Source organism: Acomys russatus, chromosome 24, assembly GCF_903995435.1.
Source record: "Acomys russatus chromosome 24, mAcoRus1.1, whole genome shotgun sequence".
NCBI lineage: Eukaryota > Metazoa > Chordata > Mammalia > Rodentia > Muridae > Acomys > Acomys russatus.
This window is the reverse complement of record NC_067160.1, coordinates 35,502,097-35,517,901: the sequence shown is the minus strand read 5'-3', so window position 1 is coordinate 35,517,901 and position 15,805 is coordinate 35,502,097. Positions and strand designations below refer to the sequence as shown.

Sequence of the window (15,805 nt, the reverse complement as noted above, 5' to 3'; positions counted from 1 at the left end):
AATAGTGGCATAACTATTATGGCAGCAACCAGTCATCTTTTGATTGGTTTTAAAGTCTTCTCCTCAAGACAGTCCTCAGCCTTGATACCACTAACTGGGACAAAACTTGTTTCTGGCCAGTTTGTAGACCATAGTGGAGAACCTATTGCTATTTTTCTGCTAAACAGAGCATAGTAAACTGCCTTCTTTATACCCATAAATAAATGCATCTTTCAACTCTCACCAGAGAAACCTCTTTTTGCAGTAGATGAAGATTAATACAGAAAAAGCTTCTGCTTTTAAAAAGATATTCTTTGGTGTTTGAGCCATGTATAACTTTTTTTTTTTATTATTTAAAAATTTAAAAAAATCACTCTGAGAACTAAGGGTATTTTAAGCTAAGATAGGAAGTGTTTCAATTATTTGCTATGAAGGGATATTTACAAGTGAAATGTTTATGATGGCTTCCTCTAGGCAGTGCAGTGGTAACCAACATGACAGAAGTGTCACGCCCTTGCTGGGTATCCACAGCAGATACTCCAGCCCCTGGCTCCCTCTTTCTTTCTGACTCTTTGCACCTGAGAATCCGTCAGTCAGCCTCTCCCTCTTTCTCATTCCCTCTCTCCTTCTTCCTTTCTTTCATGTGTACTTTGTGTGTGTGTGTGTGTGTGTGTGTGTATCGGGGGCACGCTCCTGCTACACCATGGCGGGCATGTGGAAATCAGAGGATGACTTGAGCAGTTCGCTCTTCACATCCACCATGTGAGACCCTGAAACAAACCCGTAAGGTGGTTGCTCGTGCTTTCCCCTCACTCTCCTTCTTTCTCTCCATCCGTTTATCAATTTTTCTTCTCTCCTTCCCCCCCCCTCTTCTTCTTCCTCCTTCTCCTCCCCTCACTGTGTAACTTAGAATGGTCTGGAATGCACAGCGATTCTGCCTAAGCCCCTCACATGCTGGCAGTAGAGGTATGAACCACCATGCCTGGCTTTCTTTAGTGTTTCTGAGGAAGCCTTATTTACCATCTTTATATTCTAGATGATAGTCTCTGGAAGGCCTTTTTATAGTGACAACTTTTTCTCAAAACTGTGGTAGCCCCTGCTGAGGCCCCAGTGTCTCAGGAACTCATTTCTACTTCTTAGTTCCTAGGTTGGGTCATGAGAAGCAAAGACCTTGTCATAAAGTTCACTGTCTTTTTTGCCCAGTGAGCTGATACCTTATAGTCAGGCAAAACCAGGACATGAAGTGGTCTTTCCTGTTTTAATATCTCCTTTCTAGGCAGCAACTAGACTCAACGCCTGCTGATGGATAAGTGCCCAGAGGATGTGCTGCTCCTGTTCCTAGACTCTTTCTCCTCTGGTCTGTCGTTGAGTCTCCTCAGTAGGCTTATAGGGATTTAGGCTGAGTTGGCTTCTCTGCACCAAAACATCTTTAATAAGCACCTCGTATCATAATCTGTGTTCCTTCACTCTAGTCTTTCAGCTGAGCAAGCTACTTAAGGACCCTGGGCAGGAGAGACGTGTATTGTTGATCCTGTGTGTTCCAGGCAGGGGGCATCTCACATTGCTGTGTGTTGGGGTTTGGACCCTTTGTGCCTTTGCCTCACAACTCATGCAAGATATATCACACACCATATCCTTAACTGTTTTAGTCAAATGTCTTACCGAAGTAAAAGTAAAAGTGACCTGGATGCGGCGGGTTAGCCCCAGGCCTTAGTCTCTGGCTGTTTGCTTAGACCTTCATTTCCAGAACTCAACATGTGAACTGTCAGGAGTGCCTTCTGCTTGTGATTGATGGGTGACACCTGCCACGGGATACAGGAAAAGAGGCACCACTGTTTGTCACCTTTTATCTGCCAAGTTGGCAAGGTGGAGTCCTTCCCTAAATTTCTTTTTCTGCCAAGTAGTACTTGCTACTTTTTGCTAAGTACAGGCTCAGTAAATACTTGCTCATGTTGCTGTTTTAGAGTTTATTCTCTTGGAAGCTGGGTTAGTGGAATCAGTTAAGTCTGGCCGTAGGAGTATGGCTACTACCTGCCACACTCATTCTTGTAGAATTAAAATGACAAAGGCTCAAAGTCTACTTCCTGAACTTTTGTCACTGCTCTTAGCAGCCTTGATGAGAACCTTCAAGTTTCACTAAGCTTTTGAGGCTGTAACCTGGGGGGCTAGGTGTAGCACCCAGGTGTTACGCATGCAGCATCCTAGGTTCCCACCTGCATAAAGTCCTTCAGTTGCCAAAAAAAAAAAAAAAAAAAAAAAAAAGCACGCAGGGAGGGTTACTCTTCTTACCATCCTGATGTGAGCTTAGTGTGCTTGGGGGCCTTGCCTGACAGCATTCAGTTGCTAGGTAGTGGAGCCTGGTTTTTAGCTCTGTCAGTCTGGGTTTAGCCTATTGGAATCTCTGAGGTGCCCCCAAGTGCTTGTCTGCGACACAGAGCCTCTGTATGCTCTTGGCAAGTTTATCTTTTTTTTTTTTTTCTTCTTTCCGTTATGGCTTGGATCTCCCCCAAGCCCGGTTGACTTGACTCTCAGTTACACGCTGACGTTGCCCTTGAGCTGCCCTAGGACCCACTATGAGATCTGACTAATAATGCCGCTGGAGGTGCGCAGAACCCAGCGAGGACCCGAACCTCAGCACACTCCAGAATTATAGCTTGTCAAGAGCAAAAGATTTATTTTCCCAAACAATTAGAGGACACCAGTAATTATGCTTAATTACACACCGAACAGTTTTCCTGTTGTGTCAACCCATTGTCTTAATTGTGCTTAAGAGCAGCAGGCTGTTATTTTGTAGTTTGTGAGGTTTAAAATTGCTTTGGGTCTCAGAGTTCGGCAAGCAGAAGAGTTAAGAGCACAGGCTCTGGTGCTGGACAGATTTCATGCAAATCCGGAACCTGCCACTTACAGGTGGGCTTCTTAACTCCTATAAGTGATGGCTTCTCATTGGGAATAACACATCAACAACCTCAGGGGCATAGTGTGAGGCCTGGCCAGCATGGATGTGGGGTTCATGGCTGCCACACCTCTCAGATGTGACCGATTGCTATTGTTGTTGTTATTATGGTTACTTTCCTCTTCGAGGCCAGGTTTTGCTTATGCTGCCCAGGCTAGTCTTATCTCAGCCTCCTGAACGCTGTGACTACAGGCAGCATGCCCCGTCTTGTCTTTGTATTATCATTGAAAACGTGTTGACGGCAGGCTTTGGACACGTTCCAGGCTCCAGCCCTAACGTGTGGCCCCATCTTGATTAAGTGCAGGCTCCAGCCTGGACGGACTGCGTCTGGTCTGTACTAGTTTTGGAATCAGAGTGCTCATTATTTCTTTTGTTTCAGATTTTTGTCCGTACCCTCATTTTCTAAGGGTATGTAAAGTGGAGCTAAGAAATACAGTTAACCATCGAAGACATTGTCACTGTAGAGCTCTTGATAGAAGCCTTGCGGGAGAGGAGGGAAACCCTAGCACAGTGGACAGTGGTCTTGGGTTTGTCATTCTAAGCAACACACAAGTACGGCCTCAGGTAACATGGAAACATATAGGGAGAAGAGACTCCTTATGACTTTTCTTTCAGGCCCTGTGAGTCTGTAAAAGAGAAGCCCTCGGCTTTCTGATAGTTCTTGGCCTTTCTTTGGAATTCCCCTTTTAACAGAAGGAAAGAGCAGGTCATAGGTTTGGAGTCCTTGTCACGCCGTGTTACATGGCTAGCCCTCATTAATCTTGTGTTTCTATTGCATCCATCTTTAATGCCTCCTATTGTAGCATGTAATTATTTTTACTTGTGATAATATAAAACTTCCATTGGCAATATATTTAAGGAAAATAATTTGATTTGAGAAAAGATTAAGTGAAGTGTAGAATGAATTGTATGTGGTTACAGAACAAAATATGAAAGTGCCACATAGAAGCCTGAGTTGGGTGATGTAAGGTTAGGGGTGGGGATGGGGAGAGGATCAAAAGGCTGTTAGCCCCAAGGAATAGAAATGAAAGAACATGGAAGGCACAAGGGAAGCCAGAGCAGAAGGGAGAGGTGGCGGTGGTGGTCTGTGGTAGAGAGGACAATAGAAGGAGGCAGAGGTGAGGCTGTCACTTTTGGCTTTTGCTGCTGTCAATTTAGCAAAAGGCCAGATCCAGTGAGAACACTCGTTCTCAGCCTGTGGGCCACGACCCCTTGGGGGTGGGCGGCAAACGTCCCTTTCACAGAGGTCGCCTAAGACCCTTGGAAAACACAGATATTTACATTCATAACAGCGGCGAAATTACAGTGATGGAGTAGCGGCAAGATAATTTCATGGTTGGGCATCACCACAACACGAAGAACTGTACTAAAGGGTCACAGTGTTAGCGGGGGTGAGAACCACTGGCCTAGAGGAAGGACCTGGAGTGTGTGGTGATGGTGCTGGGGCAGACGGGAAGGGTTTGGTTTTGTAGAGCTACAGAACTGTACACACTTTTAGGCAACTGAGACGAAGATGGTGAAAACATGTGCACCTGGGAAGCTCTGGAAGTGATCTGGAACAGGGGGAAGGAGGCAGGAGGACAGGTTCTCCTGGGACAGAGGACAGGAGGAGGGGGCGCGGGGGAGGAGGGTCAGGACGCCTAATCTTTTACTAGTACATTCTGCAAGTAAATTCTAGCCAATTCTTGATGTTAAATAATTCAGCAGAAAGTGAGAGTGGAGATTGAGGACCAGTGCCTGGAGGCATGCAAAGGGCTTGAGAGACTGAGGAATTCAGGCGCATACTCATTGATTATTTGGGAGTCTCCAGAGAGGGACAGTCTGGGAACTGACAGGTCTTTTCCGAGGAAGGGCTCTGCACACTGCAGAGGGGGTGGGAGGTGGGGGTGGGTAGCGTGGGGGGGGGGGAGGGGATTGCAAGAGAACCGAGAGGCTCTGAGGAAAGCCAGAGCATTCAGGAATATCAGTTTAGACCTCCTCACTAGACCTCTGTTGCTTCAGAGTTTTTCCTTCACTGTAGCTGATCAGCAGTCTGTGTCACAGGGATGTGATTTGCGTGGATATGTGGCCTGGGACTAGCAGCCTTCAGCTGCTGTATCGGGGACTTCACCTTGGAGGTTGTGAAGGTCGAGGGCGTCAGACACAGTGACATTAAGGCATGTGGTGTGAACTTAAAATAGGGGAAAGACCAGCTCACTGCGTGACAGGCCCCAAGCTTTCATCATTAACCCAGGAACATAAGGTCTCTTATTGTCTAGCTTGCTGTAGGCTCCCTCGCCCGGGTTGTTTTCTTTCAAATGTGGGAGCAGTGCCATTTGGAACAAATGTGATGGGGCCTGGGGGTGGGATGCTAGCCACGCGTGGTTCCAAGTCTGGGGCTTTTTGACCTCAAACCAAGGCCCATGGCATCTGCTGCAGACTGAAGAAAGCAGAGAAGAGACGGATCCACTGAGGAACTGACTCATGGGAGTTGACCTTTGTGACTGAGTGACCCATACCACCAGAGAAGGAAGGGGCGAGCCCTGCCACCTTGCTCACGTGCCTCCCCAGGCCATGTGTGGTGGGTCAGCAGACGATCTCTCAAGTTAAGAGCAATGTCCAGCTGCAACTTGTCCTCTGCAGACTGGGAGGCAGGAGTGACGGGTCATCTGCAGACTCCTGGAGGTTTTTTTTTGTTGTTGTTGTTTTTGTCGTTCTTTTGAGTTCAGATCTTTTCAGCCTGCTGGGTCTCTGTGGCCACAGTCACAGATGTGGAACTGCTCTGAAACAGCCATCCAGGAGTTTACCAGGGGTGGACATAGATCTTTCCAGGCAGCTCACATAGTGCCTTAGAAGTATTATCCATGCTCACTGTCCATGGGCAGAGACTACGTAGGAAGTCCTACCTGCCTCTCTTCAGGGAGTTGCCATTCCACCGTGGACAAGAGGTACCAGAAAGAAGGCTTTGAAGCAGATGGCCTGTGCGTCAGAGGATTCAAAAGAGGTGTTTACGCTTGGTAAGCAGTTCTAGACAGCACAGTTCTCCTGGGTCCTCCAAGACTCCACTGTGTAAGGGCCAGGTGGACAGTGGAGACATTTTCTTCTACCACTAGGGGAGATAGAGAACAGTGATTCCCAGTTTAACCTTAAAGTACCCTGAATGGGCACCGGGCCACCTTGCAAAACGGCTCTGCTCCACATAGAACAAGAGCTTGTGATTTCTAACCCTGTAGTCACCTTAAAGATACAGCCTGACCTTATAGAACAGAAGAGGTAAGCGCGGAGTGTGCCATCCCACACGTAATTAGGTACAAACCTTTCACAAGCTATGCAGGCCGCCCAAGCCTCAGTCTGTCCCACTGTGAAGTGGGCATCCTAATACGTATTCTGTGGGACCATCCGAGGATCCAGTGACACCCCACTCATGCTAGATCCCAGAGCTGTTTAACCTTCTCCATATTCCTCTCGTCCCCTATTCTGTGCGTAGCCTCCTCCGTAACCGCCCCTGGAGGAGGGCGCTGCGCCGCATCGCCGACATTCTGAATGCCTCCTTAAAATAGAAGACTTGCTTCATGTGAGACTTCGCGTTTCTTAAACTGACACCTTTTTTCATTAGGCAGCACTATCACAGAATAGTACAATGGAACAGATCTGTGACGTTACCTACATAATGAGGCCAGTGTGGCACAGAAGCAGCGAAGTCCTTAAAAAATACTGTCTGAATTTTTGCCTATTTATAGACTTTTCAAGTACGTGCTTCTCCTACTTTTTGCTTCTTTGCCTTTTTCATCAGACTGTGAACACTTGGTATTTGGGACTTGTCTCTTTGCTCTTGGGTTCCTTGAATTTAGCAGGCTGCCTCACGAGGGAGCATCGACACCTACATGTTAAACAAATGAAGATTCTTGTACTTAGAAAAATTTGCCACACAAAACGGGAGAGACTGAGTTAAGGGCTGGTCTCCAGAGTGATATAAGGAGTGCACTGGCCAGCTCGTGGCTACTCTAGCCACTGGGAGGCCACTTACTCTCCCAACAGAGAGGTCTTCATGTTTTATACACACCGTGGCTGAGGGGACATGGGTGTCTGAGTCAGAGACACTGAGCTGGATCTGGACCTGACACCTACCCACTGATGATGTTGAGGAGCTGATCTGCTGTCCCTGTCATGTCACAGGTGATGACATGTGTTTGATCGCTGTGGGGATGTAACTTGGGAGCTTGTGGTATCCTGGGTTCTCTTTCTCCCTTGTTTCCAGTTGACACACTTGAAGGGGGAAAGAGGAGAGGCAGTCTCCAAAGAGTGTGTGAGATTAAGATGGACAGTTTTTCTTGGCCCAATCAGCACTGATGCCGGAAATGATACGTGACCTTTGGCCCAACATAGTGACCAATAAATTAGATTCCTAGCTTCTATAAGAGCTTGTGACGTGGTCCTTTGTTGCCATGGTTTCCTTCTTGCCTTCCTCCTAACTCAGCCCCTTTCCTCTTCACTGCCAGCTGCTTCGTCTCTTCCAGGGTTTCTGCGGTTGCTTCCTCCTTGGTCTCAATGACTATCTTAATTTATAGTTTATATTTCCAAGCGTCAGACCCTCACAGGGTGGCGAAATAGAAACCAGGATAGGCCATTCCTTTGCTTAAAAAGATATCACAGCAGACTGTAGTGCAGGGTTTCCCAGCACTGCTTTCTGAGCCCCCCCCCCCCCCCCCCCGGTGTGTCTTGTGCTCTCTCTGGATGGAGTGCCCAATTTCCAGCAGATCAAATGCTCCTTAGGAAAGGGTCCTTTTCAGACCTCCACCTGAAGACCTGCTCTTGATTCCCCAGAGGCTGGCAAGCCTTTAGACCTCAGCTCTGCTGTCACATCCCTTTGAGCCACAGGTTACAACCTGGCAGAAGCTGGCCGCTGTGTCACATGCCTGTAATCCCAGCACTCAGGGAGGCAGAGGCAGGTGGATCATTGTGAGTTCGAGGCCAGCCTGGTCAACAAAGTGAGCCTGGAACAGCCAAGGCTACAAAGTGAAATCCTGTCTCAAAAACACAAACAAACAAACAACAAACAAACAAAACCAGCCTGGTAGAAGTTCTCTGTTGGAGCTGTCCATGAAGAAGTTTAGGATCTTTCTGGTCAGGAGTCTAGAACCTTGGGAAATCGCGGACTGTGAAATGAGCTGTTCTTGTTTCTGCTCCGTGCTCTACTGTGCCAAAGTTAAATATTATTTCTGACCTCTGATTTCCGTGTCTTAAGATGGGTGTTTAATACTCACCTTGGAGCTTTGCTGTGGTCATTCAAGATGGAAGTCCATTTTCAGCACATAGACTTTATGTTGGCAGTGCTTTGGAGTGACATTTTGAAATGACTGTATTATTTAAGCATCTGTAATGAATATTTAAACACTGCAGGAAACCACTCAGGTGAGTAAGGTAAGAAATAAATTCTTAACTAAAGTTCTCTGAATGTTATAATGTTAGCAACCTGCTTTTCAGTTTCTACAGTGATTTTATATGCCTACCTACTAAAAGTTGGTTTGCTACTGAGCTCAAGCTGGTTTATTTAGTGCTATGACAGGGGCCTGACGAGTTTTTAACAAGTTCTTGGAAGAAGGAGGAAATGGAATGCTCGTAAAACAAGGTGATGAAGTACCATCTGGAAAGAGGCATCTTGTTCCAGGTTCCTTTGATCCTTAGGCAAAGAGAAAGGCTGGTGCCTGGGCCTCCACCTGCTGCTGTGGTGATGGTCTGGAGTGGGACATTGGGAAATGGGGCGGTTGGTTTGTTCATAGTTACCAGGTCCTGATGCCCGTATAAACCCTGGCACTATCTCCCATTTTCTTCATTTTGGCATCATTAGTTCTGTTTCAGATATCCACTGGATACCTGTGCAGGCCTAAATGAAGAGCCAATGATTTCAACAGAAGTGGCCTTTGAATTTCTGAAAAGTAACCCAGGCAACAGCTGTCATCACAACCCACACATCCAAAGTGTTGTCTGGAGCAAAGCTAGTGGGAGACAAATAATATACCGCTTAGCCACGGATTAGTGGTTTTAAATGCCACTCAAAAGTGAGTGCAACTAGAGGGTTTTCTTTAGACAGACCCTTGTTTACATGTTCTCACAGCCAACATATGAAGACGATGATGTAGGCTTTTGACCAAGTACAAGCCAAGGCCTCTTCTGCATCTAGGCTTGGTCCCTGCAGAATGCAGAGCAGCAAGTACATGAAAGTGTAGTTACTTAGAAATGCGCACAGCAGAGGGTGTAGCATGCTCGGTAAAAATGTGTCAGCCCTGTCCTACCCTGCGCTCTACCCTGAGTCCTGTTTTCTTTCCACGACATGGCACTCTCAGATGCTGCTGTCTGAATCACACTGTGATCAGAGATTTCCCCCTGGAGGAGGACTGCTGCGAATGCTCAAAGGAGAGAGAGGGAACTTGTTAGGTGAACAAGTGACAATAGTTCTGGAGGTCACCCAGCTAAGCAGTATGCATCCCATTGGCTTCTAAGAAGAGGAAGAGGGAGGGACAAAGAGTCTCAAGAAAACTGTCCTTACGTTGGAAAAGAGATTGTCTCAGAGGATGGCCAGTATTTTGACGGGAAACAAGGGCAAGCTATTAGATGGCATTCAAATTAGAGGGAGAGATGCAGGCAGTGGGATGGCAGTAGAGAGCTGTAAGCACACTGCTGGGGTGTTTGGTGGGGGAAGGACCCACCTGGTATGTAAGGAAAAGTATCTTAATGGGCTGTGGGGTGGTACACAGCAGACACTAGCAGATTGCTGAGCACCTTTTTAAAGGACTTTGGCCAAGGAAGGTGTATTTGGAAAAGAATGCAGAGATGTATTGAAGGCGAGAGAGACTAGATGACCATTTAGAAGGCTCTCGCAGGAGTTTTGAAAGTGATGAGAAGAATGGTGAAGAAGACAAGACCAGAGGCATGAAGGGCCACTCTGACCACGATGTGGGGAAGATGGCCCTAAGCTTGCCAGGCTACAGGACGAGGGATAGGGATAGAAAGAGGAGGAAGCAGAGGAGGAGAGACATGTGAGTTCTCTCCACAGCCTAAAGCTGCCCCTCAGCGTCTGGGCAGGACTGGCTTTAGGGTACCTTTTGAACTTCAAGCTTCCTAGGTCCTTGATTCCTCTGTGTGAAATCACGTAGTGTCTACATGTAGCCTACACACAGCTCCTACACTTGAAATCATCTCTAGATTACTTACATAATAAGATGTAAACATCGTAGAAAATGTTGCTATGCCACGTTGTGCAGATACTAATGGCAAGGGAAGGTAATGGCATAGAGGCAGTTAAGGCATATTTCAAAGCTTTGCATGGTGGCACATGCCTGTAATCCCAGCATTCGGGAGGCAGAAGCAGGTGGAGCTCTGAGACTGAGGCCAGCCTGGTCTACAAAATGAGTCTAGAACAACCAAGGAACCCTGTAACCAAGGCTACACCAAGGAACCCTGTCTCGAAGAAACAAACAAACAAAACAACAACAAAAGAAATATTTGAAATCTGGTTGGTTGGTTGTGGAAATGCAGTGCCTTAAGTTACAGAGGCCAAATGCATTTGTGTTAGTTAGGGCAGAGCTCTGGAGCTCTGAGGTGGAGGTGGAGTTGTGTGTCTCCTCCGAGAGACTTATGGATGAAACCACAGATATCCTTTAAAGAGCCTCCAGGGCAGAGAGGACAAAACAGAAGGTGCAGAATGAGAGAGGGCTTGATGACATGATGGAACTTGGGTTGGTAGGAAGGAGAATGAGTGCCTGAGGTGGGGAGGCCAGAGGAGAGATGCTGAGCTGGACCACGCAGCATCCGGCGTCCCGCATCCAGGGAAGCAGCAGTTCCAACAGGCTGCCTGGGCTCAGAAGGGCACAGTTGGTTTTCTGTGCTTGTTAACTAAGGAGTTGGTTAAGTGAGTGGCTGCTCCTTCTGGAAGACTGGAGAGCTGAGCTTGGTGATGTGTTGCTGTCTAAGCCACCCATGGTTCAAAGGGAGGCAGGTGAGGCAGAGGAGTGTTGGGAGGATGTGAATCTTGCCTTCTCTTGTATGTAGACACCTAGGCTTTTCTTGTACTTTAAGCATTGAAAAGAATGAGGTGCCCCTGTCTCCAAGTAAAAAGTGAAATCGTTTAAAAAGCATGGAGTTGATGATCTTCCTTTACTTGACAGCACTCAGATTTTTTTGACTAGAAAATTGTGGCTAAATTCAGGAACACTAATTTTTGTTAAGAGATTTTTGTGGGGAGAGGGGCTTCAACACCTTTATTTGTTGGTTGGGCATTGCATCACTGCACTAAGGGCCAAGGGTCTGTCTCTTGAGTGAGAATGCCATCTTAGTGGACTAGACTGTTGAAGCTTCATGCTGCCCACATTCAGCTCTGCCACCCTAAATGCAATTAGTTACAGAAGTCCTGGATACAGTTTGTATCCATTAGCAGTCCATGAATCTCCCCCCCTCCTCTGTCTGTCTTCCTGTCTGTCTGTCCATCCATCCTTAGATAGCTACCAAGACAAAGCTGCTGGAACGTACTGATTTATGCTCATAACATCTTCTTCATGGGAGACTTTTTCTGCAATTTATGAAGTTATTTTAATAGGGAAGAGCAAGCTATTACATTCTGAGTTGTGTCATGTCACGTTCTATTATTATAGCATGTTAGAGCCACAGGGATTCCACCTCTCATTTTCTATAGAGGAGGAGGCCTAGAAGATATGGGTAAGTTGTCTAAGGTCACAGATTTGATCAAATGTGAAATTCTTAGAAAATCTGTAGTTGAGGAATATATGTATTCCCGGAGGAACAATGACAAATCCAATATGGTCTTCTGGGTGGAAGGCTTGGCAGGGGGCCTGAGTACTGGTGCTCATAGACGCTCAGGTTGCTGCCTTCCACACATCCATGGAAGCCCCTCAGAAAGGGAGGCTCCCTCTGAGGAGCAAACAGATATGGGCCACCTGAATATACCATCAAAGTACAGTTGTCATCCAGGGTGTCAGGTAATTGTAATTACTTGAGCTGTTCCCATGAGAAACAGGTACAACACTAATTCTACTCGGTGTAGCTATTTGCAGTGTGAGTTGCTGAGCTAGTCAGGTGATGGTCTGAGAAGAAGGTCTCCTGTCAGTGTCACATATGCTGCCATGTGGCTTGGCTTTGGTGTTGGTAGCACCATAGGCTTTGGCCTACCTGGGAAGGAGGTTTGACCTGCGTCCATTTTGCTGTTCCTGGCAGCTGCTGCTAGGGCACCATGTCCTGAAAAGAAGGCACAGATTGTCTCTGTTATTGTGAATCTGGCAAAAAAAAAAATTTCTCTATGTTACCTTTTGTGAACTTTTTTTTTGTCTCCTCTTTGAGGAAAATTTTATTTTTTCTCAGACTTGACTTGGTACCAAATCTTCTGAGGTAACCATTGCGGGGGTTCTTATTCCCTTCTCTGTGGGCTCGTGAAGCTTAGTCTCTGGAGCTGTACGTGCTTGAGGCAGAAGCCAGTTGTGAGACCATTAGAGATGCTTGTCTCCCATTGCTATTATGTCATGTTAGCACTACAGAAACTCACCGTTTCCAGGGAGGAAGAAGATGGACAACACAGGTGAATGTCTCGGGTCACTAGAATGAGAGAGGCAAGCTTCTGGGGAAGGGGCCAGCCATCCCGACCTCCTCGGCTCTCTTCTGCATTCTGTGAGGTTAGGGTGCAGACACTCAGGGTGGGAGAGGAAGGATTGCGTCCTGCCTTGAATGGAAGTGAAGAATTACTGTGTGTTTGAAATTGTTTCCATTATTCTCCTTAAAAGAAGTCATACCTCTATCTCCACTCTCCTGTTAGCCAGGCGATAATTCTGAATTTCTTTATTAGCTCTCTGGCAGTATGCCTTCCAGAATATCTTTTCATAGCTGTCTGTGATCTTGACAGTGCCTGTGTGTCCACACAGCGGGGATTTTGGCAGAGAGGAGAGAACTGCAGCCTGGTTTCCTGCAAGAAGAAGGCTTACAAGAGTCATTCTTGTCTGTTGCTTTTGTTCATTTTTGATCTGTGAAGTGGTTGGCATTGCCTTGGCAACTCCACTGGGAGCCGGGCACTGCTTTTGTGGATGTCTGCTTCATTATTGACTCTCTTGGGAGAGCAGCCTTGGCTTCAGCCAGCATGGGCACCAGCCACCTTCCTAAGGGCACAGAGCCAGTGTGGGGAGGGGCAGTGCTATGGCTGCTCTGTGACAACTTAGTGTTCCTGGCCCCATGCACAGCAGTGCACTTCCCCGTGCAGGCTGGGAAGCAGAAATGAGGCTGTGCCTCTGGAATGGAGAAGGCAGCCTGGTTTTAGCGTCTCCTTGTTGGGCAGCTAGGGACTGGTGGGCCTTGGGGAGGCTGTGGCAAGGACCAGAAGAGCTAGCTGCTGGTCACTATTAGGTGCAGGAACTCTGTCCTAATATGCAGAGTTCCCCTGCCCTTGCCTTGGGAACTTTCTCCAAACGTGTAGACAAATATAAGGGTTAGGTGAACAGTAAAGAGAGATAAAGGGTATAGGAAGACAGGGGGCCCCTAGGACTATCACAGTCTCTGAGTGGAAGAATGAGAATGTAGAATTTCTGACACAAAGGAGAGATACAACACATATCCCCTGTACCCACACACCATATGCTGGGGTCCTAACCCCCTGCTTCTAGCCTCCCTGCTGCCCAGGAGCACTGGACTGATAAGTACAAAGTAGCATGTTAGTCCAAGGCTAGTAGGGCACTTTTGAACTAGGTAGGGCATAGTGATCTTCTGGGCAAGTGTGGCTCCACATCTCTCCTGCTTAGCAGGTGACCAGCACCCAGATGAAGGAAAAGATAGCTTATTTTCCAGTGCAACGCTTGTTAATTTTTTTTTTTCTTGATACTGTCTTGCTGTGTTCTCAGGCTGGCTCTGGACTCTTGGGTTCCAGTGATCTCGCTCCAGCCCCTTGAATTGCTGGCGCTACAGGCATGTGCCCTTGCTCTAGATTAGCTTGCTGAATTTTAATAATGATTTGCGTGTTCGTTCCTCCCCTCCCCGCTCCCTCACCTTGCCTGGCCACATGCTTGCCAGTGGTTTCACCAATCCAGATTCCCTTTGCACTTAGTGAATGAATGAAAGGCATAAAGGAGCAAAACGTCTGAGGTTTTACCTTCTTTGGGGGTCTCTAGAAGCAGAGGTTGAGACTGGAGTAATGTGTAGATTACTTTGAGAGGTGAACCCAAGAAACAAGGAAGAGGCTATTGAGGCAGGAAAGCCGGGGTGTTCTTCTCTGGAGTTGTTGGCATGAACAAATGGAACCCTGGGGGCTAGTTGGAGTACTTGCCCAGTGACCCCCTTTTTTACACCACTCCTGGCCCAGACAGCTGAAGTATTGATCCCCAAGTTTTATCTGCCATTGGCTGAAGATTGCTGGATTGGAGGTCTAGGCAGCCCATCTGGCCTGTTTGTTTCAAGTGCTCAGAGGGCTGCAGCAGCCAGCATGGCTAACAGAGCAAGGGATGTAGGAACTGGCAGTGGAAGGCCAGGCCAGTCTGCAGACATTGGGAAGTGAGTCAGGTTCCTAGAACTCTGCTTCATGTTGGCAGTGGGTATTTCACTCGCGTTTCTCGAGGGCCCTAAAGCCATAGTCGAAAGGTTATTCAGTCTCTGAGTACCTGAATTGGACCAGGTTCCTTACCTTTCCTGCATGGGCTTTGTGACTGAACCTGGCACTGTTTACTCTGAAAGAATGCAGAAAGAGAAAAAGGCCACTCTTTTGTCTATGTACTTCTCCTCATCCTTTAAAGCTGAGTCACAGACCTGTGGCCTTGGAGGAGCCCAAGATGCGATTCTACATTTGAGTGTTCTGAGGGCAACAGGGTGCCAAGTTCTGAGCAGGTGAGTTGAGCGCTTCCCTTTTATTTATCTTTCCCTTGAAGGCTCATGGATTGGGAAGTTTGGTGCAAATCAAGTTCTTGGTATAAGTTGCTCATCAGACCGCAAACCTTACAATAAAGGAATAAAACCAATCTTGTCTCGAGCATCTTCTAAAGCACCAGGCACTGTGGTCCATCCTTTATTTTCATGGTTGTATTTGGTCCTCACAGGAAGCCTGGCTTCTGGCTTCTGTTGGCTCCACTTTGCAGGATAACTATAATAAAGAAGACAGACAACAGAAAGTGTTAGCAAGGACATAGTGACACTGGAACCTGCATACACTGCTGGTGGGAACTATAAATGGTACGGTCACTTGAGAAAACAACTTGCCAGGTCCTCAAAGTTAAACTCAAGTGTAGAGTTATTATATGGCCCAGCAAGTCCACTACTAAGTACCTTCCCAAAGGGAATATATGTTCACATAAAACCTTGTGTGTGACTATTCGTAATAGCCCCAAAGTAGAACCAACATGATGGCGCCATCAGTTAGTGAAGGGTACATAAAATAGAATATATCCAATCAGTGGAATATTACTTGGTCTTAATGAAGCCATGATACACTGTGGGTGGAAGTTGAAACATGCTAGGGAGGGAAGCTGATCAGAAGACCACACACTATGAGTCCTTTTATACGAAATACCTAAAATAGGCAGTTCTGTGAAGTCTGGAGGCAGATTAGTGGTTGCTTAGAACAAGAGAGGGTGGAGGCAGGGAAACTGACTGCTACTCCAATAAGGAGATATTCCGCGGGGGATAGGAGGCTCTGGACTGAGACGGTGATGCAGGACTTGTGGGTTCACTGCTCTGAACTGCACAAAGAGGAGAAGTTTCTTATGTGTCCGCTCTTTTAACAAACAACCCCTCAAGCTTCTGGTGACTGTATTTATGTTGGTAAAAAGTGAGCAGCAACGCTAGCCCAAGGATGTGGGCTTCTTGGCTAATGTTTTGGAAACATTCATTCATACTGTTACAAAAGCCTATGTAATT

The 15,805-nt window shown here is 47.0% G+C and overlaps 1 protein-coding gene across 1 annotated transcript in view; it reads left to right on the top strand.

The window, feature by feature from the left end:
* The window catches only part of Kif5c (kinesin family member 5C), a 148,933-nt gene that overhangs the window by 26,388 nt on the left and 106,740 nt on the right, over window positions 1-15,805 (top strand). The gene's annotated exons all lie outside the window — the stretch shown is intronic.